Below are 24,025 nucleotides of genomic sequence, written 5' to 3'. Positions count from 1 at the left end.
GGATAAATTTGGATATACAGTATGATGTTAAGTCATTTTTGATGTGCAAAGAAAAAGATGGTCAGAAGAAAATTCCCTAACATGGGAATCATCCATTGGGATATACTTTCTTCAGTGCAGTCTGGCAGATTTATACCCAAATTATGCCCATGTATCTTCCTTGCTTCCTAAAGAGAGGAAGAGATTATATAAATTGATGATAAGGAACCAGGCTGTGAGCCAGACTGCCTGAGTTGGAATCCAAGCTCTGATATTTACTCTAGATGATCTCTCTCTACCTTACCTGCAATATGAAGTTTATAGTTTAGAGACTTTATACCCTAAGGTCAGTAAGAGGATCAAGATTGCAAAACAATTAGAATAGTGTCAGGCATTTAATATTGTTTAATAGTGTGTTAAATAAAAACTAAGTCGAAAATTATGCTATGGAAATAATCAGCTAAAAATATTCACCATGACATTATATTAATAAGTAAAAAGAAAGAAGAAATTGCCAAGAAAAAGTAGAATGGCAGAATGGTCAGGAACACAGGCTCAGGGACCAGGCTGCCAGGACTCAAATCTCAGCCCTGCCTCTCATGACTTTGGACAAGTGACTTAATTTCTCTGTGCCTCAGTTTTCTCATCTATAAAATGGAGAAAATCGTAGTAGCTACTGCAGAGCTGTTTCAGGGTTACATAGGGTGGTATTTGGAAAAATTCCCAGAACAGTGCCTGGAACGTAGTCAGCACTATATTTGGTGTTCACTCTCACAGTGCAGATGCTGATATATGGTGGCAGTCCATCGATATATGATAATATATGAGAATGTATGTCTTCCACATATTGCTGAGTGAGAGAATCAAGGGTTGGTGCCTGTGTTTAAGCCCCCGAAAACCCAAGCAGACAAATGGGAGCTGAATCCACCAGGAAGAGAAGTGCCTTTTATAATTTGTACAAAAGCATGGTGTAGATGGAAGCTGGCTCTCTAGAATAGTTAGTAGGATCCCATTCATGTATAACTGCATAAACAGGCATATATGTGTTCTTAAATGACCACCAGGTTAATGCAAGTTACATCAGGATGGGGGGGGCTGAGGGCATTATTATTCTACTTTCTGACCTTTTCTGTATCCCTTCTCCTCCCATCCCCCAGGTCATGCCTTTCTGTACTAAAACAGTAAAGCTTTCGGTGCAACATCGATCTGACTACTGGCTTGGACAGACATGCACAATAGAAAATTTGGTGGGCAGCTTCCCATCTACACATATGTGTGGATGCACGAGTCTCTGGAGGAAAGACACTTGAACATTTATACACAAAAATGAACAACTGCCCTCTCTGAGCCCAAGCATTACAGGCTATTTCTACATCTTTCTGTATTAATAAGAATATTTCTTTTTTAAAAAAGCTGTTTAGATTTTGATACACACAGAAAGGAAATATATTGAGGAGTTGTCTTTTGGTGGTAATACTATGAAAAACCCTTATCTTCTTTTTTATATGTTGCTATAATGAATGCACATTACTTTTATACTCAGAATACACTGTATATAGTTAAACTATACATGATTCATCTACATCCTTAGTTATACTCAAGAATAAGAAGGCTGATTAGAAGTTACGTTTATAAAAACACTTCACAGGTGAAAAGGGGAGTTTCACACCATCTCTCGCCTTCTCCTCCCCAAAAGCAAGCAAGAGAAGCATTTGTTTCCAGCAAACGACTCTATGTTATCAGTTACCAAGGCATGGGCCCCTGGCAGATTGACCACAGTAAACTTCTGCCACAGCAGAAAGTTTAGGAAACCTCATCTCCAAGCTCCCAGTATGTCACGTTCCCAGCTTCCCCGTAGGAGTGCTCCAGAAGGCGACTGTCTTATTTACAGATTACTTTTATTTCTTATATTCCCGGCTGTGCTGTGTGCTCAAACATTTTCATAGCCAGTGCAGAGCGGTGAATCCACGTGTATACACACATACACACACAGGCCGGAGTGGAGAAATAAAACCAGATATTAAATACAGATCATACCCTCCAGACTGTCAGGCAGAAGAAAGACGAGGACACGCACACCACCCCGCAATCTCCAATGTGTTAAAATAATTTAATTGGGTATTTCATGGCACATTTTGCATTATTATGGCTCCCTTTGGATGCAACAAATGATTTGCTTCAGTAATAGAGTCCCAGGAAGTGGTATTATGTGATTAAGTAAGTGAGAACATCAACTATTAAATTCAGTTCAGTCATGCTAACATCCATCTTATTTCTGTTTTATAATTCAAATTTTCCTGCCGGTGTATATTCACCTGAGACCATTTTTAAGTAATGTGTTTATGAGAGTTTCTCTTCTTACTTTTCATCCAATTACTGCTGCATTTAGGGTCTGAGAACTGCAATTTGATTCTCCTTTGTTGAGCAGATTGACCATTATGCTATAAGGCACACCAATACTGTCCTTGATTTCCATATTTATAGTGGCCTTTCAAAATATTTCAAGTGGCTTGTTTTGCAGGCCTCATAGCAATTCTAGGTTATTAGACTTGAACACTTGATTAGAACTCGTGTAGTCATTAAGCAGTGGTCTTAATCAGCCTCTCTACCTATTAAGTTCAATGGTGTATAGGAAGGAAAACATGGTGGAAAGTTTAGAAACAGCTTGAATATTTTAGAGCAATGGTTCTTAACTTTGCTGGGCCACTGGCTCTCTTGAGAACATGGGAGAGAAGTAGGCTGTCTCCCCAAAGCAACACACATTCACAAAACCCATCTTGCATGTTATTTTTAAGGGGCTCGCACATGCATACCCTGCCCAATAGTTCATAGGACTCAATTCAGAATCCCTCCTATGGATTAAAGGGGTTCTCAGCAGGGGCTATTGCACCCTGCAAGGGACATTAGGCAATGTCTGGAGACACTGTTATTTTCCACAACAGGACAGGGTGAAATGTTACCGGGATGTAGTGGATGAAGGCTGAGAATGCTGGTAAACACTCTGCAATCACAGGACAATTGCTCATAGTGTGACAAATTATCTGGCCCAACACATCAATTGTGTCAGGACAGAGAAATCCTGCTGTACAGAGTATGCCAAAAATTCTTGCAAAATATCAACACCCAGCTCCATATGGGAAATACACCCAGGCAGAGTAAATACAAATCATGGGGAAACACATATATTTGCAGCTTGACTCACTCATTCAACTAAATATCTATTCAACAAACTTTTACTGAACACCTACTCTGTGCCAAGTCACCAAGAATACAGCTGTGAACAAGATAGAGTCCCAGCCTTCTGTGGAAGTTACTCTTTAGAAAATAAAGTTAGTTAAGTAAATAGCCCATAAAAATTTGTGCTTTCTGTTAGGAATAAATTTGGTTGCATGTAATCCTTTAATCCAATAGGGATTTGGCTTCACCAGATGCGTTTTCTTGTAAAAAGAAATAAATCTAAGAGCAGGCAGTCTCAGGTAACAGGTAAGGCTGTTCCCTGTAGTGACAGGGGCTGTGGACAACTTCCATTTTCCTGCTGCAACATCCCTACTGTTTTGCCTCATTCCTGTTCTCACAAGGTATCTGCTGACGCTCAAGGCTCACTTCTGAATTCCAGGCAGAGGAGCCAGAGTGTGAAGGAGAAGGGCTGATGTGTGGACATGTCTTTGCGTGGATTTGTATTTCCACCTTTTTGGGTAGAATCCTAGGAGTAGAATTACTGGGTCATACGGGAAGTGATTTCTAACTTTTGAACCTGCTTAGCTGTTTTCCGGAGAGTCTGTGACCCTGGCTTTACATTTCCAGCAGCACCTACATAACAGTTAAGCTTGTGTGACTGCCAACATCAGGTTTCGTCCTCATGCCTGGTTACAGCCATTCTGGTGGGTGTGTAGTGGTACCTCCTGCTTTAATTTGAATTATTGTGATGATGAATGATGTTGATAGACTCATTAGGCATCACTGTATTTTCTTTGGTGAAATGTCTATTCAAACCTTCTGCCCATTTTTTTAAATTGGGTTCTTGCTATTGAATTTTAAGAGTTTTAAAGATATATTTTGGATATAGTCCTTTACGAGGTATATGACTTAGGGATTTTTTCCTCCCAGTCTCTGACTAAACAAATTTATGGATTTTTTTAAAAAAAATGTATTATGCTCTTAGTGTTGTATCTAAGAGATTATCTTGCTTTTTAAAAAATGTGATTTGCTAAGCTCTGCCTTTTTACTAGGATATTTAGATCATTCCCAGTTAATGGAATTATTGATATGGCTAGATTTACATTTTCCGTTTTATTTGTTTTCTATGTTTCTTTTGTGTTATTCGGTTCCTCCTTGATTGCCTTCTCTTGTATTAAGGAACTACTTTTCAGTGCATGATTTTAATTCCTTGTTAATCATTTAAAAAATTTTTGTTACCTTCTTAGTGGCCACTCTAGAGTTTACAACATGTATCTTAATTTATTACAACCTACTTCAGATTAACTCTAACATTATTCTGATAAAACAAAAACTTTGCTTCAACATGACTCCAATTCCCTTCTCCTTTATAAGTATATAAGCACATGTAGATATATCTAATACAGTATTATAATGACTTCCTCAACCGTTTTTCAAACAGAGAGGGGGTGAGAAAAATATATTTACAGAGTGTTTTACATAAGTCTATATTTATCATTTCTGGTGCTTTTTATTTCTTCTGTAGATTCAAATTTTATGTTCAGGCCTTTTAGCCTGAAGGATTTCTTTAGTTTTTCTTGTCAGGTCTGCTAGCAACAAAATCTCTCTATCTTTGTTTACCTTGGAGTGCCTTTATTTGCCTTCATTCAAAAGGATTTTTTTCTGGGTATAAAATTCTTCATTCATGGTTTTGTTTTTTTCTTTTAGCACTTTGACTCCATCATCCACTGCCTTCCATTGTTTCAATTGAGAAGTCAGCCATTAATCATACTGATGTTCCCCTATGTGTAGTAAGTCTTTTTTCTCTTGCTTCCTCAAGAAATTTCTCTGCCTTTCACTTTCAAGAGTTTGGCTATAAACATATCTAAAGGAAAATCTCTTCGGCTTTATGTTATTGGATTTGTTGAGCTTGGTGGACATGGTTTTTCATCAGATTTGGCAAGTTTTCAGCCATTGCTTCCTCAAATAGCTATTGTATCCCCTTGTCTGTCTTCTTTTGGAACTCCCATTATACTTACATTGGTATGTTTGATGTTCCATGTTCTCTGAGGCTCTGGTTCATATTTTCTTTGTTCTTTTTTTCCTCCGAATATATCATTTCTATTGATCTGTATTCAAGTTCACTGATGCTTTCTTCTGCTGTCTTGAAACTACTCCTGAGTCCTCCTTCCCACCCCTCCAGTGAATTATTCAATTCAGGTATGTTATTCTTCAACTTACAACTTTCCATGTTGTTCTTTTTTCATAACTTCTATCTCCTTGTTGACATGCTCTATTTGATCTGTGAGGCTTCCTGTGAGGAAGCCATACTTCCTGTGAGGCTTAATTTTATGTGTCCATTTGACAGAGCTAAAGGGTGCCCAGATGCTAATTAGACATTATTTCTGGGTGCATTTGTGAGAGTATTTCTGGAAGAGTAGCATTTGAATTGGCGAAGTAAGTAAATAGATGGCCCACCCCAATATCAGTGAACATCACTGAATCCCTTGAGGACTCACAGAATAAAAAGGCAGAGGAATCATAAATAGATTCTCTCTGAGCTGGGACATTCATCCTTTCTTGTTCTTGGACATCAGTGTTCATGGTTCTTGAGACTTCAGACTAGGACCATGATTTATACCAACTCCACCACTGCTCATCCCCACTCCCACCCCGTCCCCACCATACCATGGTTCTCAGGCCTTCAGACATGGACTGAGTCACACCACAAGCTTTCCTGGTTCTCCAGTTTGCAGGCAGCAAACCACGGGACTTCTCAGCCTCCATAATCATATATATCATATATGATATGGTAATATATATGATACAGTATTATCTATTATATACGTATTATCCTATTGGCTCTGTTACTCTGAAGAACCCCAGTGCACTTTCCTTTAATATCTTTAAATGTGGTTTCCTTTAGTTCTTTGAATATATTTATAATAACTGCTTTGAAATCTTTGCTAAATCCAGCATCTGGGGACATTCAGAGATGATTTCATTAACTGCAGTTTCTTTCAATTTCAGGTCTCCCTTTCCTGTTTCTCTGTACATATCATATTTTCTGTTTAACTCTGAACACTTCAGTTAATGTATTGCAGCAGTTTTGGATTCTGATTTTTCCATCTGATGGCTGTTTTTGCTATTTCGTTGGTTCTATTTACTTAGAAAACTCCCTCGGTTAAGCTTTGAAATCTGTCTCCTGCATAGTGTATAGCTGTAGATGCCTTTGCTTAAGTTTCTTAAATTCTTGATTTTATTTTTAAGCCTGGATTCATATATGGGGTTACTTCTGTATCAGCATAGCTCAAGAGTCAGCTAATGATTGGAAAGGTTGTACATATTACCGGAACCAGTAACTCTGCCATCCTGTGCTGATGGTAGAGGGTAGGAGTGGACATTAAGAGATCAGGCTATTCTCAAGTCCCAGATTTTGCTCCCCACTAGGCCCTTTCATGGATGCCGTGGATATGTGCAAAGTTTTAGGGTTGGCCAGGAGTGCATGGGCAGTTTAGGCACTCTCTGGTGTTAGCTCTGCCTATGTACAGCCTCAACCAGAAACAGGTTTGCCCCAGACAAGACTAAAAACTCCAGCTAGCAGAGCTATTGAGTCTCTCCACTTGCTGGTCACCAAAACCATCAATTTCACCAACACCACCGCTACATCAGCCACCATTCCAAATCCCACAGGCTCCCTTCTAATGTGGCTACACAGTCCACCTGAGCTGTGCTGGGAAGGAGAACAGCTCCAGACCTGAACACCACAGGCTGCCAGTGTTCCAACTTAAATTTCAGCAGTTTCTCAGGCATAAATGCGTCTCAGATGGTTGTATGCCGTTCATTAATTCCTAGAATGCTGAAGTGGTTGCCTTTTTCAATTTTGTCCCACTGTATAGATGCTTTTTGGGGAAAGGATTTGCCAACCTCCTTACTCAGCCATACCTGGAAGTCCTGCCAATAACTCAGTTTTAAATCACACTGCTGTAAATAACACACAGAGTGTAGTGATAGAATGATTTGCAAGGCTATGAATGTCTCATGGGTGATGTCATGATAGACTGATCCATCAACTGGGGCAGAATGGGACAGGTAAAAATGGCTGATCACATTCCCATTACTATCAGTCCCCAGAATAATTTACAAGTTGAAAGGGCTGTTCTATGTCATTTATATATCTTGGCAAGTGACAACCGATTTAAAGCATTGAACACATATATCTCAGAATATATACATGTTCATAAAGAGATGCATATACACACATGCATACTTAAACAGCTTTCTTTTCCTTTCATGCCCATCATTATGGTTGTTATAATTAAGCTATATAAACTCCAGATTTATTGTTAATCAATTTCTGGTCAAATCCCGGAAATACTAGGCACACTCTTGTCTAGAGAGGCAGAGAAGACATTCCAGATACACTGTCTTCTCCTTCCAGGCAGAAGAGAACATTGAATGGAAGAACCAAATGCTTGTGTGAACCCAGCTGCATGAAAATTAAGGATAAAACCATATCATGAAGTACAATGGTGATTTGCAAAAAGATGTTAACAGTATTTAATTACCCAAAACAATCTGATTGGCTATGAATGTGACTTTGGAGGTGAGAGAGGCTAGTCCCATAGTTCAACAACATCCCTAATGTGGCCCAATATCTTAAATCCACAGAAGAAAATAAAAAGCTCAAATTAACTTCAAAGCTCAAAGTGGCATCAGTACCAATTTTTCACGCTAGATCATGAATAATGTCAGTTGGCTGAAACTCTCTGATGAGTGCCTCTAGGGAAATTTATGACGCATGTGCTAATCTTCAACCTCTACCCAAGAGTTTTTCTTCACAGTCATTTGCCACCTGTCACCATCCTCCCGTTTACAGGGTGAGTTTAGTCGCTGGAGTTGCCATGAGAGCAAGAGGTGGTGGCAACGGGGAGTTTGATCTGAGAGATGCTTGAAATATCCCGTAACAAGGACTTCTCAAGATGGCAGGGGTGAGGCAGCGCCGTTCGATTTGCTGTCACTCTGGGAAGTTGGGAACATGCTTTCATTTTCCCTTGGGCCTCAGGTCAAGGCAAGCAGAGGAGTGCCCCGTAGAATGAGCTCCAACATAGCAGCTACTACTGATGATGTACTCATCCAGGGCCTGGCATTGTATCATGGCTATTTAAAATGCATTTGAACATCTTATTTACTATCTGACATGTGCTGCTGAGAAAGGCCATTGCTCTACGATCACTTTGTCTATTTTATTTATGCTTCGTTCAAAGATAGAACACTTAACCTTCACACCAGCTCCAGGCAGCATGTTACAGTACGAATATCCCCATTTTACAGATGAAGAGCCAAGAATTCAAGAGAAAAAAAATCGCTTGACCGGTGGCAAGTCAGGATTTGAATCATTTTATTCTACCCTGACAGCTCCTGTCTCAACCACTGAATGAATCGCCTGGAATCTTCCCATTCGGGCACAGCTCCTGCGGCATTATTCTGCATTAGGCCAGTTGTGATATGAAACAGGAAGAAAGATTCTACCCTAAAAGGGCTGCCTTGAGCAATGGGGAAGATATAAAACCTAAACTAATGTTTTATCTTTAACACATCGTTAAGAGGGATTCATGGGTAAAAATAAAGAAAATAAAGTCCCAATCAAGGGTCTGGGAGAAATACTGCCTTTTAATGATTTTGAATGTGAAACCAAGCCCATATAACAGCATTTGCATTATTCACTGATTGCTTCCCCCATTCATTCATTTAAATACTTATTGAACACCAGCACTGGGTGTGGGGATTTTGCTAGACCCAGGAGATACAGCTGTGACCATGCTGGCTTGCCCTCAACCTCTGGAGAGTGAAGCAATCAGATAAACGGAACCGGTTGCAGTAAGTGCCTGAAAGCAGAATCATAGTCTTATCCGAGCATGTGTGGAGCAAAGGCTCCAACCTCACCTTGTACTTTCAGAGAGGCCTTCCCAGAGGTTATGTGTCGCTGAGACCAAAAGGTGCCATCCAGGCCAAAAGGGAGTGGTGGGGAGCGTTCCAAGCAGAGGAGTGTTTTAGGAAGAAGGCCCTTCAGGAGCAAATCCAGGGGAGTGGGGATGAGAATTATTTAAGAGACTAAAAGTAGTTTGATAGAGCTCATGCTTAGCATGCTGGCAAGAGGTAAGAGATGAGGTTAGACTAGACGAAACCAGAGCTATTTTTGAGGTGATGAAAGTAGGGGCACAGACCTGCATAACCAGAAGTATCCCTGGCTTGGAACCATCAGCAAGTGCACAGCACAAGGCTAGTGACACCGTCCCTTACTGACCAAGTCACCTTTACAGGAAGAGTGATTTTTTTTTAAAGCCAATAAACAGGAACATTTTAATACCGCACCCCTCCTCCCATCCTAGTTCAGGCTTGGCTTGCAAAACGCTCTTCACTTTACACAGTACATCACAGTGAACAGCGACAGACCCTCCTCCTTTCAATGTGAGCCAAACATGTAAAGGGAGATGTGGGCAAATATGGCGCTTAGTCTGGTCCTCCTGTAGCTCGGTAAGAAAAGGAAAACCGCCATCACAGAATGGGATTCTCACCGGAAGGACGACAAAGAGCCTGCAGGAGGCGAGGCGATGGCGTGTAGCAGGCTAGTGGAGAGGGGAAATGAAGGCCCTGGAAGCGTGGCTTGTTCCTAGGGGCCCAAGCATTCATAAAACCCCTCTGGCTGCCAGGCAATTTGGAAAAGGAAGAGCTTCAGTTGTAATATAAAACAGGAAGAAAGATCACAACTATAAAGGGACCGCCTTGAGAACCGGGGATGGATGAAACCCTTTTATGGATGCCGTAAACACAGCCTGCCTGTCGGGCGAGCTTATCTGCTCTGTGTCCTACGGTCAGCGTGAAGGTCTCAGGTCAAAGTGAGAGCAGGCTGATTCTCCAGAACGTTATTCTCTCCCTCCCCTAGTTGCCTGCCTGACACCTACACATATTTCAGGTCTCAATACAAGAAATTTCTCATCATTGTCCTGCTAAGCCTTTTTCATCCCCCCGTGAATGTGGGGCCTGCTTGTCAAATGTTCCCACAGCACAGACTTCTCTTCCTACCACCGATCAAAACTCTGCATCCAAGCAGCTTTGTAAAATGTGTCCTGTCTGTCTCGCCGCATGGAAGCCTCACCAGCACAAGGCCTGGGCTGCCTCCGTCATCAGTGACAGCCCAGTGCCCAGAACACGGCAGCTTTCCCTAACGATGCATTTGCATGTTTTAAACAGTTACTTCTTAGTTCAAGAAAATGTCACAACTCCCACTTAAAAATAAACATTTGTTCTACATCAGTGACTTGCCAGAAACCATGCCAAGAAATTTCTCCTTTTTTTTTCATTTGTAATCTTTAATGCAGCCTGGTAAGCACCCTCCTTTGGAAGGAGAGGAAATCGAGGCCAAGAGAGAAAGGTGACTCACCCAAGGCCACATGGAGGAAACATGTCAAAACCTGGACTCGCGCCAGGCCTGCTGACTCACGCGGCGGCCTTCCCGTCCTCACTGGGTGACAGCAGCCTGCCTACCACATGCTCTGCAGACACACATGGTAGCAGGGCATACAAGCTTTAGGCCAGCCAGCCAGCTACAGGATTTTGTATAACTAGGCACCACTGGTCTTAGTAGATTTATATATAATGTTATATATGATGTCAAAAATAAACATATTTTGAAAGAAACTTTGAATCGAATGCTATAGATAGAAAAGAACCTTAAAAATAAAATAGTAAAATGAAACAAAGCTGCTCACTGTGAGGGGGTGAAATAACAAAGTCATACCTGCACCCAGCTGAGATTTTTCTCCTGGACCCAACTGAAGTATCAATTTGTAACAGGTGCTGAGAACAGTATGGGGAACATTACAATCACTACAAAAATGTTTGGGGGTGTGGGTGTCAGTTTTTGCCACCCAGTGAATATGAAAGAAAAGAGAGAGAGAATAGAGAGATCATAAGGAAATAAGAAATAAAGTAAATTATAGACATTATATATGATATAGATGTATAGCTTGTAACCATGTGTGGTGATAGATGTAAACTAAACTTACCATGGTAATCATTTTGTGATATACAGACATATCAAATCATCAGGTTGCTCACCTAAAACAAATACAATGTTGGATGTAGGCTGTATGTCAAAAAAAGAAGAAAATGTGTACATCACCATGAAATGTGGGTTATGTTCTTCCAGAGAGCACAACTTCCACACCTTCACTTTGGACACCTACTTTGAAACAAAAAATTGAGACAATATTCCAAGTAGGGAGTAATTGCAATTAAAACAAATCCATCTACCAGATGTCTTCCCAGAGGAAAATAGTGGCCTATTTCATACAACGGGAAATGGCGCTTTCTTTAGGGAATTAATTTGATGGCTCTTTGGGTAGAAAGGTGAGGATCCTAAACCTGGGATAGACCTAGAAGGAGGACATCAAAACAACAAAGTGGTGGGGGGGGAGGGAGGGAGGGAGGGAGAGAGCACAGGTGACCCAGAAAAGAGGGGAGGTGTGTAGAAATGGGAAAGAAGCAGGGAAGATATTAATCCTGCTCAGAGAAGCCAGTTCTCCTCCTCAGGCCTTACCAAAGTCATGCTAGCATCTATTTGTGTGTTGCATGTTTAAGGTCTCTTCCCCCCCCCCACCCGCCGTCCCTCCACTGTAGACTAAAAGCCCCATAACAACAGGGCTGGTATCTGTTTTATATTTACTGCTCTGTATCCAAGCCTCTAGCCTGGCACCCGGTGCACAGATGCTCAGTGACATTTGTTGACTGAATAAACAAAGAGGAGAGTCAGGGCAGGAACAGGGCAGGAGCCCAGAAACGGAGACGGCAGGATCAACAGTGAGGATTCCCTATGGTGAGGGAAACCAAGGTGCTGTTAGAAAAAAAGAAAAAGAAAGTGAAACAGATTCTTAGATTTAGTGTGTTCTGTGTGCAACCAGCCCCTCCTTATCCTCAAATCCTGCAAACTACTGTTAGATACAACATCTCCTTGGTAGTGGCATTTTGAGGGGTGGGCACAGAGGTGGAACGATCAGTGCCTGTAGAAATGGCATGAATATAGTAGTTATCAGAATTCTGCCTGCTTTGGAAAAGTTAGGGGAACTGTGAAATGGCTGGGAAAACACAAGCCCTGGCCCTCACTGCTTGGAAATCTAGGGAGGCAGCTGAGTGGGTTCAAGACAATTTCGAAAGCTGGCAGGCTTACAGACAACACCCCGACTCCCCAGGCAGCTGGCTCTTGGGATAAATGGGAAGTACAGCAAATCAGGTGGAAAGACAAGTGTAGTTCTAGCTCCCTGGCAACTGGCAGACAGACGTGGCCTTGGCTAGATAAATATCACACCCAGCACAGAGTCAAACAGAAGCAATACAGCAGGCGGCCTTACATCGTCTTTAGGACAAAGCACGAGCTATAAATACCTCTTTCCCCTTGGAGCCATCTGGGAAGTGGATGTTCCACTTCCAATATCAGCAAAAGCTATTGATCGGCACTTAGTAAGTGCCCACATGCTCCTGATGCTGGACAAAAGATCTAGTTCCACTTGCAAATGCACTCACTCAGGAAGAGTATCAACATTAATATAAACACCAAGTGACAGTCCCAAGGTGACCCTTAGAGACCACGATGGAGAAGAACCCTGACGCTTCAGAAAATAAGCCCTTGTTGGCACTCTCCCCTCCCAACACGACAGCCAAGTGGCTCACAAAGGACACTAAAAGCTAAAGTGCTAAGAGATCTTTGGAATACAATTCTTAACCTCTGTACAGCACGGTAACAAGCAGTAGTTTGGCTTCGGTCATGCAAGGTAGGAGTTACATCTCTTGGGCACAAGAGATTTACAAAACTGTAGGTCCCATTTAAAGGACTTGCAGAATGAAGAGTTCCTCCAAAAGGCAGTGATAGTTCAGCTTTTCTAAATCCAGAGATGTTTGGTGACAGGAAGTGAGAAAAGTAAGGGCGGTGGGGTGGGGGTGGGGACGGGTTGGTGGCACCCAGATCCGGTAAATGGAAAACCTTTGCCATCTATGCCCAGCAGCCTTGAGTTTATGACATCGGCAGGAAAACAAAAAACAAAAGCAATACCTCCATTCAAAGACTGGCTCCTGAACTGTCAGTCATTTCTAGGAATAACTTCCCATTCATCCCAGGAAACATTTATATCCATGAAGTTCAAACAGCTCTTCCATCAATTTATTGGGGATTCATAATAAGGGAGCTGTCATTTTCCAACAGGGAGATGATACGCTCGTTGATTCCATCTCTTTCTGGCACAGGAGGAAATGGTGAGTAATGCTTCTTGCCCCGTGGGGAATATATCAATGGAGGCATAAACACACCCCAAGCCTCACAATGGAGAACCCTGGTGTTCTGCTTGTCATGCTCTTCTCCCGCTGCTGATCAATGACAATATGTAAATGTGCATCCAAGACAACCCGCCCTGCCTGCCAGCATAACAGGAGCCCCTCCCCCTAGGATCCCTTTGTGTATCTGTGACAGAGCAGCTTGATGTATGGTCTCCCTGACGTACACCATCTCATTAGAGGACAATCCTCTGCTCACTTCTTAATGGACTTTACAAATTGGTCGTCCTCCCTCTGGTGCAAGATTATTATAATTTTATTATTCTTTCTAGGAATGAGTTGCCAAAAATGACAACATGATCAGTACCCCTGACAGATATGAAGAACATCTCCCATGACATCTTAGGAAGGGGACCATCTGCAATAATGTTTGATCTTTAATTAGGAAGAACCGGTTTGCCACTTTTCAGCAAAGGTGGGAAGTTACAGCACATGTGCCCTCCGCTCTGAGAAGCCTGCAGGTCCCCCAGTGCTAAAGGCAAAAATTAAGCGAATACATGCCAAACAAAGCCCTCAGCCGCTGGAATATGCAAGTCAGATGTTAGTCATTGTCAACCTGAGTTCTACATCGCAAGTCAGATTTAGACCTAGATCTTGGCACTGATGCCAAGAAGTGTGGGCAGGTCATCTATTCCCTTCTGAGGCCTGTTTCCTCATAAGTAACACTGAAGAGGTAAAGCAATGTCATCAAGGCCTTTCGGTTCCCAAGCTCTAGTGATGGCGGATACTTTGGTTAGCAACACAGAGATAGTTCACTTCTCTCCTCTAGTTTATAGGCAGATTCCATGTCCTATGATGGAGACTGAAAATGCCAGTTACTCCCCCAGCCTTCCTTGCAATTAGGGTGGGAGTTGTACACACTTCTACCAGTGAAGCCTAACTGGACATCTGCAGGGGCAGCGCAGGATACAGGGACTGAGACAGAAAGAGATGGACGAGGAAGGGGAACATGTTTATCTTCTCTCTCCTTCCCACTTTTGGATGCTGCTGATGTGAACTTTGAGCAGTAGCGGCCATCTTTAAACCAGGAGGCACAGGGTAAGATAATTGCAGAGCAATGACCCCAAGCCTCAGCATTTTGGACCTGCAGGATGAACCCTGGTGCAACCCTACCTCTTGACTTCCTGTTATGAGTTGATGGTCTCAACTTCTGTTCCAACTGATTAAGTTCCAACTTAAGTCCCAACTGAGTAAGCCACTTTGGGGTGCTACTTTCTTTCCTGCAGCCAAAAGCATCCCAAATGAGTTATTTTTCTAGATCATCTGTAACTCTGGGGGGCGAAATCCCGAGGCAAAATACCTTTGAAACAGAAATCAGTCAAAGGGAGAAATAAAGTGGGAGAAAGCCGTTTATTTCCTACAAGCAGTTGTCCACTTCTGCTCCCCCATGTCTCTCAAGATCCGGCTGCAGAAGAAAAGGCTGCACCCAACCTTTCTGGTCCAGATAAGCCCTCCCTTGCCTTAGTAATTACCTATTGGTATGGAGATGGACTACTTCTCTCCACCCCTTGGAAAACACCTATTGTATGGAAATGCACTAAACCCAGGTGAGAGATTCTGGAAATACTGCTATTTTACCCACATCATCTGTGCCTTTTTTGTACTTTTTTGTGTTTTGTGCCATGGATGGCAGCCGCCAGCCCTACCCTGATGAATATCAGACTGGCTACAACAGGACCCTTGGGAAAGCTTAAGGGTCTTTCACGGACCCCATCCTGAACTATGATCAGGCAGTTCTGTTTCTATCCCCTCCCTCGTCAGTTCCACCTCTGTGGTCTTAAACAGAGTCTGCACAGTAGCTTCGCAGATTCAACTGCTGAGATTCTCCTGAAGTCTTTGCCTCTGGGTTAAAGCGAAATCTCCCAATTAAAAAGAGAATCCTTAGGGAACTAGCTTTAGAGATGATGCTCGATCTTGATACACACAAACGTTTTACAAAGTAACATTAGCAAAATGTTTCAAAAGAGGAGAGTTTGAAGCCAGCTTGAAGAAGTTTTTAGACATTATTCTTTGGACCATCTCAAACTTCTAAGAATCTATTCCAGACCCAAGACAGGCAGAAATTGTTAGAAAGGGTTAACCTTTACTGCTAGAGCCCAGAAATCATGACTTTTACTGGCTAAATGCTCTTTGAAATGCTGAATTGACAAGCTTTTCCTTAGAAATGAACACCACCATTCCAAGTAACTCAGACAAAGCTTTGTTGTTGCCTAATTTCAACATAATTTCCCCTCGTTCTGTGATAGCAGTAGCTCCTCGTCTCTGATTGGTTTCAGAGAGCTGAGGGGACAGTTAGGGCTGAATTTATGGTCACTGGTTACTATCCAAGCTCTCTGCTCCGCACCAAAGCTGTGGGGGCTGGAAGCAAATGTCCCTGTGGTGACCATTTCTGTGGCTAAAATGGAAAAGCAAGATTTGAGGGGAGGGGGGAAAAAAAACACACACACCTATAACTATGAAATATATGGTGAGTTTTATGGCTTTTTGTTTTGTTTTTTTTAAGGCTAAGCCTAGCCCTTGCCCGCGTCCCCTTCCCACGCCTAGATGTGTGTGTGAATAAATGGGACGGTAATGACACCATGAATAATAAGTAACGGCTTCAGAAATAATACCACAGGCTCTCCAAATCCTCGAATTTACCTCCACAGCAACATACACATGTGTGCTAACTAGTCATCCTTCAGAGGAAATTCACTTGCTCTTTCTCCCTGTTACTGCCTTCTCCATTTGAACTATGTTCTGCCAAAACTCCCACAGCAAAAGATTTAGAGGGTCTCAGTGCTGTTTAAAAACGATAGGTAGAACGGGCCCTGAGTTCTTTCGGTGTGTGATGGGCCAAGTCTGCTAACGACAAACCCCAGATTGCCTTTGCAGGGTTGACAGCCCTGGAAGCCCCCTGCCAGTCACCTTCATTCTCCCGAAAATCCAGAGATGGTGTCACTGAAAAAGGCATGTTGGTGCAAACCAGGGCCCTACTGCCCAGGGCTTTCTCTGTCATTCTCTTGGCCTGAGTTCCAAATGCCTAAGTCATCAGAGAGGAGAGAGCCTTCCATAGGCTAGTGGTATGGAATAACAATGCTGGGGTTTGTGTTTGTTTGTTTTTCAGTTGCTTAGGAAGGGTTTACTGTAACCTGAGCAACCCCAAGCCTCACAAGCACAAGAGCACAAATGAAGGTACATTTATTTCTGAATCATACTGGCTCTGCAGCCCCCTCTTCAAAGCTGTCACTACTTAAGGGAGTTCTTTGCATATGCCTTTCTGCTCTGGTGTCCCGGTCGGCATCCCCTGGGTGGAGGGGCCCCTCTTACCCACCCCCCACCACTGCCACTGACCCCCAAGCCCTGCCCGAGAAGGAGCCCCTCCAGGTGCCACTGGCACTGAGCTCCCCTTCAGTCCCTGCTGGTCTAAAGCCATACCAAGTTCCATATGCAAAAGGGAAGCACGTCCTTCTCCCCAACTCGGAGGCCTTGGCTATTACACAGGCACAGAGCAGGCCAAGCTTGGTCCTGAATCTCCAAAGTCCCCCCAGGAAAACTTCAGGCAGCTGCCTGAGGCCCTCTCGGTTTAAAGCTCTGGCTCTGGTTTGGAGATGGAGGTGGAAAGAGTTCCTGTCTTCTCCCCAGCCCCATGGTGACCAGCCACGAGATGTCATCCCTGGGCCACAGTCTGGAACCCTGGCAGAGTCAACACCAGTGGCCTACCGGCTCTGCCCTCTGCCACGGGAAATGGCTGCCCAGGGCCAGCAGCTGTGCTCCCACATGGGCATGTCCTATGGGCTAGGAAAGCCTTGTGAACCACGCTGGGCTTGTGTACAACATTCTCTCTCTTTCTGACCAGAGAGACAGGACAATGATGATCGCCACCATTATCACCCCCAACTGTGGCTACAGCCAGAAAGTCTTCTAAGGTTGTCACAGAAGCTCTCTGGTTCTCTGCCCGTTTCATGAGCTAGAGTTTCAGGATGTGAGCTTGTCATTCCTCTTCTGTGAGGGCAACAGTGAGCTTGAGAAACCCACCTCCTACCGCCATCCTGATCATCACCACTGCTGCCACCCGTCAAGGGCAGAGGTCATCCGGCCCCCGAAGGCCCTTGCTTCCAGCAGGCACTTAACCACCCATCTGATTAATCATGATGCCACTGGATGCCACACATTAGCAGCACTGCATTTTCTACTGGCAGGACCCAACACTGCACTTGAGACTCAGGACTCTGCAAAATAAATCCCCAGGCCCATCTTGGAGTATCTGTCTCCTAGAATTGCTCCTGGCAGCAACTCCTACATCACCTGAGGTCCAATCAAGAGACAGAAACCATAGCAGAGTTTGGGAGATTTTTTTTTGGAATGGAGAGAACTGAATGAAAATAAGTGCTGCCTAGGGATGAGATTGTTAACTTTAGAGCAAAAAGAAGATGCTAAGCTATCACATGGGAGGAAGCTTCCTGTCCTAGGACTGCAGGAACCAAGGGAAGAGGTTGGAATTATTAAAACTTAGAAGATTAGAGAAGATTCTCAGCAGAGTTGAAACGCAGACTTCTGAGGAAGAGACAATGTCAGGCTGGGACCGTTACCTCTGAGCTTAGAGGAGGCACTCCTGTGCAGCTGACCCAGACCTCTGCAGAAAAGACACGGGCCGGCTAGGCCTGGTGTGTGAGCAGGCACAAGCGGCTGATGCCACTAGCGCTGGGAAAGTGGTAGGTGAATTCCAGTGTTGCTACAGAAGGAACTGGCATTGGATGGGGTGAAGAAACATTTCCAGGGTGTCTTTACAGGAATACAATATCTTCCAGTACCCGCTAGTCCTCCCAGCCTGGCAGAGCCTTGCAGGAAGTTGGCCCAAGCAGAAATGTGGTTTGTATTTGCCCCAGCATCAGCCTCACAAAGCAAAGGATAGAAAGGTGGGTTTGGAGCTGGGAGACAAGAGCCCAATTACTGATGAGGTAATCATGTTTATCCACAGAGAACAAGGGTTTTAAAAGGGTGAGAAAGGAAGTGGTGTTGCAGCTGAGAGATTAGCATCAGCAAAACCAGAGACACAGGGAACAGTTGTTGACTGAATGGGCCTCACATTTGGGGTTCACGGGGGAACGGGAATGGAGGACCGAGCAGAGAGAAAGAAGGAATAAAATGGGAAAGCAGATGACAAGCCCTGCTGTAGGGGAGGACTCGAGTGGGTGGGAGGCACGGTGGGAAGTGAGGACGTTTTCCTACGACAGCCGCTTAGGACCCAGCAAGCATTTCTAATCAGGGAAGTAAATTGATCAAAGACAGGTTTTACATTGGTGGCCAAATGGAGAAAGGAGTTATGACTATTTTCATCTTAAAACATTGCTACTGCAGCAACCAAAGGATGGATTTTAGCTGTGACCATTCTGCTCAGGTTTTCCAGGATGAGCCACAGTGTTCAAATGGATGCTTGTGAAATAGAGGCCGGGAGGAAGGGGACAGTGTCTCCTGTCCAAAATTTCACTGCCCTCACTGGCTTGATACCAGGTTTAAAATCACAGATTTGCTCATCAACTACAAAGGGAGAGACAGTAACTTTACATAAGAGAAATCTGGCAACCACCACCTGACCAGCTGTGATCAAGGAAAACATCACCTGGTATAAGGCACTGACCACCATGGACCCCTTCGTATAGTTCACAGAGAAGGACACAATATTTTGTGGATTTCATGCCCCCCAATACATAACTTCAGTCTAGGCATGAGAAACACTGGACAAACCTAAACTGAGGTCAATTTCTAAAATAACAGACCAGAACTCTCCAAAAGTATCAAGGTCATGAACACAAGGAGAAATGAAGAAACTGTCCCAGACTGAAGGAGACTAAGGAGAAAAATACAACTAAATGGAAGATGGCAGTCTGGACGGGCTCCTGGAACAGGAAAAAATGGTATTAGAGGGAAAGTTGGTGAATTTCAAAAAAGTTTTAGAGCTTAGTGAACAACACCCATACCGATAGCAATTTCTTATTCTTGAAAATGGCACTGTGTTTATATAAGATGTTATGATTCATGTAAGTGAAGTGAGAGACCTAAGAGAATTCTCCATGCTATTTTTGCAACTTGTGAGTAAATCTACAATGAGTGCAAAATAAAAGGTCTTTTTAAAGCCATAGATGTATTACATGGGCTGGAGTCCTGTAGGATTCCCAGCCATGGTTATCACAATACAGGCTAGGTAAACTGATGACTCTAAGGTGCCTTTTCTGGAAAACAAAGACTAGGAAGCCTGCAGTCACAGTGCCAGCAGACAGGTAGCTGTTATTTTAGGCTGAGCCCTGGGGAGGAACTAGTTCCCAGTGGGACAGATGGAAACAGAGGTGAGAGGTTATCAAAGACCAACACTGTCTGCTTCCTAATGGCGTCAGGGACCAGCACCGTTTACACGGTAGAATAATGAGCCTCTTTCCACCAAACCACACCTGTTCCCAGGGCCAACACCTCAGTCCTGGGGGAGGCCTCCTCCCTCACAGACATATAAATCAGTCACTGAGCTTTGCTGTCTCCATATTCGCCAAGCCACTACCGCCCCCTCCGTTCAGGTCTGCCTTAAACAACTGTCAATTGCTCCCCTGTTGTAAGATGACTGAAGTGCCTCTGCCATGAAGAGTTGCTATGCTCTGTCAGTGACTACAGGGAACCTCCAGTGCTAGGGAAGGAAAAGCCATAGGGCTCCTCAACCCCCTAGGGAGTATGTTCCCACCCAGGGAGCAAGTCTTAGGCTGAATTTCATTACGCCTACAAATGTTTATGATTAAGCAGGTCCCCAGAGACTCAAAGTGTCCGGGCGTAAGCCAAGCGAAGTTCCTGTTCTCAGGCTTCTTAGGTACTTTGTCAAGCACTTTGCATGGAAGATTCACCCTGAGGTAAACATAATGGCATTCTAAAGGCAGGCTCATCACTCATGTAATTAATTTAGGCAGCAGAATTCTCCCTCAAGCAGAGGGACTGGGACCCTTCAGAGTACTAGACTTTTATTAACCTTACCTTAAAGTCTGATAAAAATGCTTTGCTTGACCAAACTTCGGTCAGGCTCCTGGGCTATGTCCTAGGCCCCTCTGTGCACTTCCCTGCAAAATCGAGTTTTGAATTTTGAAAGAAACCCCGCTGAGTCAGTTTAACCAGAACCTCCACCCCTGATATCTGTTCATCCTCCATATCTGATGGAGTCCCTCATCCCTCTAAATCCCCAAGGTGATGTCTGGTCACTTCCCGTGTCTTCAGCAAGAATCCTGTTAGGTCCATTTAGCGAGAACTGTCCCCCTTTCCCCTGATGTTTCTTTCTAATGGTTTTCCCTCCACTGACCCCCATCCTGCTCCTTGGCTCTAAACCCTCACTTGCCCATGCTGCATGGGAATCCAGCCTAAGCCCCCTGTCACTGTAGAATCCCCCTGCAGCCAGCCCTGTCCCTGACATGATGGTCCTGAATGAGGTCTGCCTTACCATCTACAGTAAGTGTCATAATTTTTTCTTTAACAGGCCCATTTGTGCACGGACAGATTCTAACCAACTGTAGATCTTGAACCATTCATTTCGCTAATAAAGCTTATTTCCAATATCCCTTATTTTTCTTAACAGATCACTTAGCACAGATTCACAGCAGTATTTGATGGCAGCCCTAGAGTGTGGGTCTCTGATGAGAGGAATCCAAATAGGAACCACTCCTAAAGTAGAATTTCAAGTTGACTTAGACCCACATGGAAAGATAAATCAGATTGTTGGTACCTATGTAATTTTAGTAAATAACAGAAGATATAAGAATATCTGTATTTTGGTAGGAGCTGGGGACAAATGATGAGCTGAAACAGTCATGGAGCCTGTCCACAAGGAGCCTAGAATTCAGCAAGGCAGGCAGGCAGCACTCAGACAACTTGCCGATAAATATATCATTAGCCAGAGATGTGTGCTCAGAAGAAAATTAAACAGCATTCTAAGAGAACCGGTAACAAAAGAGCATGGGCTTGCATGGGGAATTTACAGAAGGCCCTTTTGAGAATTTGATACCTGACTGGAGATCTTAAGGACAGTGAGTCCTAGGTGAAGGAGAGTGGGAAGATGGGGCATAGGGAACAATCTGATAAAACTCCCACAGGCAGCAGGACGGAAGTATGGAAGGAGACCCGTGTGGCTTGAACAAAGAGAACCCTTGTGGCACTGGTCCTAACTGGTCACCCCGATTCTGTTTTCATTTCCCATCTCTCCTATTGCAGACGCCAGAACATCATTCACATGTGTGCCACGTTTCAGTCATGAAAATATTCTATTCTCCTGTGTATTTGGAATTTTTTCTTTAAACAGACTCCCTTTTTGCATTTACAAAACAACGTGAACAAAATTTTTGCACCCCTTCCCTCAGTTATAAAACTAGTGTCATTTGGGAAGGTAAACTCAAAAAGGCACTGTCATGCAAATTAATTTCAGGCTAGAGATGGTTCCCACAAAAAGCTCTGAGCCTCAGGACTATGCTCTGAGCTAAGAAGGCAAATGGGCAAGTGGTAGAAAGGTGTTAAAGAAAAGAACTCTAAATCGAGACTATCCCTGAGTTCTTGGAAGGATTCAAAAAGAGACAAAAGAAGATCAATATTTCCCTATGTTAGCATTATTTGATGCCTTGTCTGCAAAACTCCTAAAATCATCTCAACTTACCACCAATGGTGTACGCGTTGTGTATTGAGAATCAGTCCTCGAAGTCGTATTACTAGAGACCAGAAAGGAAAGGCAAGAGGAAGGGGGCATTATTCTCCCACACTGCAGGTAAGGAAGGTGAGCTCTGAGAGCGTAATTGCCTCCTTGCGCAAGGTCACACAAACAGGATGCGACAGAACCAGACTTGGTAGCCAGGGATTCCAACTCTAGAGCCTGCGTTCTTCATAACTCTAAACTCTGGCACATTGGAAAAGGTGGAAGGGGATGGTGAAGAGGAAAGGAAGGAAAGGGACTTCCTAAGGTGTTGGGTGGGGGTCCCAGGTTTTGTCCTGAGATCACTAGAAATGCTGCCTACTAGCTTATATTTTCTAGATCTGAAGTCCAGTGTGTAGAAGGCTCACAAAGAGACTTCTGGACATCCCAGCTCACTGTCTTAATCACACTGGTAAAGCATGCTTACTGGCTTTCTGGCAAGTGAGTCAATGAATTTTGAAACATCTTGATATGTTTTTTCAAACTTAATGTCAACATCTTTATGACGATATGTCTCCTCCATGCTGTCTAGCCCCTTACTCAGCTTTATTTTTAATGCATCTCACACAACCTGCAGTTACATTGTATATTTGCAGGCTTGCTTATTGTCTGTTTCCCCAAGTAGACTATCAACTCCTTGAAGACAGGCATCTTTTCCATGGTAAAGATACCGTATCCTCAGGGCCAAGAACAGAGCACAGCACATAGGTTGTCTGTCGATAGAAATCCCTGGGGGACAGAGAAGTGCAAAACAAGGGCAGAAAAGGGATTTTGAAGAAAAACACGGTAATTAAGACAGTAGGCCCTCTGGGTGGCAGCCAATGTCTGACTCCCTGCCCCACCACTTAGCATGCTGCCTAGCTTCCTGGGGCTCAGAAAATGGGAATAAGATGACCGCTCTCACAAGGGTTCTGCAAGGAATAAAATGAATATATGTAAGACTCAATGCCTAGTACAGAGCAAACACTCAATAAAATTTAAGTTACTATTAAGCAAGGCTTTCCAAGCTTTTTTCCTTTAATCTAATTCAGGGAGAATCACGACAAGATCTCAGCACACAATGAATTTGTTCTTCCTCCTACAGACTTCTAGAATAACAATGTCTAATGAGGCCAATGCTGCTGAGGTTGGTTTACAAGCTTGGAAGGCTTCTTGTGATTCTAACACCTCCCTAAAAGAATTCTTGGGGATATGAGGTAGTATGATAGGTGAAATCCTTTTGGATGCCTGGGAAATTTTGTTCTTGCACCCGCTATTGAAAATGCTTGTCTTCCCAGCTGGAGAGATTTATTCTTGATCATCTTCAGCTCACATCAAATCCCATTAAATCTTCTCATCATTTGGATGTTTATAAATCACACCTCAATTTGCTGATTAAGAATCTATTTGGTTTCAACTTTCCTATAATCATATAGTACCTGTCCTCTAAGTAGATCACATTCCACATGTAACAACAAGTTCAAGGACATGCCTTATACTTCAAACGTCCTTTAACAAAATTTCAGTAGCAAACGCAAAAAACTACTCAGAAGTCTATTTCTAATTTCTAACAGTATAGCAACTGGTATCAATTATGATGAACATCAGAAACAATAAAAGGCACCCAAGATGAACAATGGAAAACGTGTATCGTACCTTTACTACTTAGATTTACAAGAGGGAAGCAAAAAAGTACTCTGATGTACGAAGGAACTGATAACAACACCTTTAAAAAAAAAAGATCTGGTATAAAATTTGATTCTAACTGCCTTCTTGGCAAAGAGATTTCCTGTTACTATTTGAATGTAAATGAGTCATGAAGGTTGTGTCAGAAATATT

Source organism: Manis javanica, chromosome 3 (assembly GCF_040802235.1).
Source record: "Manis javanica isolate MJ-LG chromosome 3, MJ_LKY, whole genome shotgun sequence".
Taxonomy (NCBI): Eukaryota; Metazoa; Chordata; class Mammalia; order Pholidota; family Manidae; genus Manis; species Manis javanica.
This window is presented reverse-complemented; position numbering follows the sequence as displayed.